This window comes from Delphinapterus leucas, chromosome X (genome assembly GCF_059928025.1).
Source record: "Delphinapterus leucas isolate spDelLeu-1000000601 "Yukka" chromosome X, BTC_Dleu_Yukka2, whole genome shotgun sequence".
NCBI classification, from domain to species: domain Eukaryota; kingdom Metazoa; phylum Chordata; class Mammalia; order Artiodactyla; family Monodontidae; genus Delphinapterus; species Delphinapterus leucas.
In genome coordinates this window covers 43,056,905-43,058,141 of record NC_143150.1, presented here as the reverse complement: position 1 = coordinate 43,058,141, position 1,237 = coordinate 43,056,905, and the positions used below count along the sequence as shown (strand labels likewise).

Sequence of the window (1,237 nt, the reverse complement as noted above, 5' to 3'; positions counted from 1 at the left end):
GGGGAATCTGTGAAGAGATTGGCTCCACAAGCCAAGGAGAGAGGACTGGAACACAGGCTTCCTTCACACCACTCTGAAGGAGTGACTTGGGTGACATCTTTTCAGAGTTCTCATGCATAAATAGTAGGCATAAATCAGCTGAGGTGAACTTTGCCTACATGGGGCATAGTTCGAAGATTTTCTGGTAGAGGTCACGGAAAGTTTAAAGGTCACCAGATTTCCACTGTGATTGGTTGACTGGAGGCCAAGCAGGGGGCCATCCAATCACACGTGACATGGGGTGCCTTAGTGACAGGCCTCCCTGCTTTGCATTTTATCCAATCAGATATGAACATTGCCCGTGACGTCAGAGAAGGCAGGGAGTATAAAGTGGGCCAACGGCCCCCCCCCCAACTGCCGCACTGTCCTTCCCTTTGAGCTGTGGGGAAGGTGATTCCGACATGCATGAGCCTTCGTCTGAGATGTCTGAAGAAAGCCTGGCCACCAAGGAAGCCGAGTCCTCCGAAGCTGAGCCGAAGAACCCGAAGCAGAAGACACTGAAGCGCCACCGCCGCCGCCACTCTGATGGCTTCGACAGCTTTGCCACCTATTTCCCCAGGGTGCTGAAGCGGGTCCACGAGGGCCTGAGCCTCTCGCAGGAGGCCGTGAATGTCATGGATTCGTTCGTCAAGGACATCTTTGAGCGAATCGCCAACGAGGCGGCACGCCTTGTCCGCTCCAGCAAGCGCTCCACCCTCAGCTCCAGAGAGATCCAGACCTCCGTGCGCTTGCTGCTGCCTGGGGAGGTGGGCAAGCACGCCGTGTCCAACGCCAGCAAGGCCGTCATCAGATACACCACTGGCAAATAAGCTGCCTCCGGACCACCTGAGCATCGCAAACCAAAGGCTCTTTTCAGAGCCACTCGCTTGGCGGGAAAAGACTTGTAGCTCTGAAGAGTCCGATCCACTCTGGGTTGTCGCCCTGTGCCATGAGGGAAATACCATAAACCTCATCCACTCGCTTGAGTATATGTCTGTAGTGCCATTCATTCCACAGAGAATCGCAAACTAGTCTTAGACAAAATGCACCTTGTCACTTTCCTAAATGGTCATTTCTATTCGTGGTTTCTCTGTCAGACATTTTAGGGATCTTTATGGTCAAAATTCTTTCCATAAAAGATTCATTGACCATTTTTATTTTCATTCTCGCAGCTGTATATAACAGTGTCGTCCAGAGATTTTTATGTGGGATATAGTAA

General features: G+C 51.6%; 1 pseudogene; it reads left to right on the top strand.

Moving 5' to 3' along the window:
- Nucleotides 1–433: 433 nt before the first annotated feature.
- LOC111171120 (late histone H2B.L4 pseudogene) lies at nt 434–848 on the top strand (annotated as a pseudogene).
- Nucleotides 849–1,237: the final 389 nt, after the last annotated feature.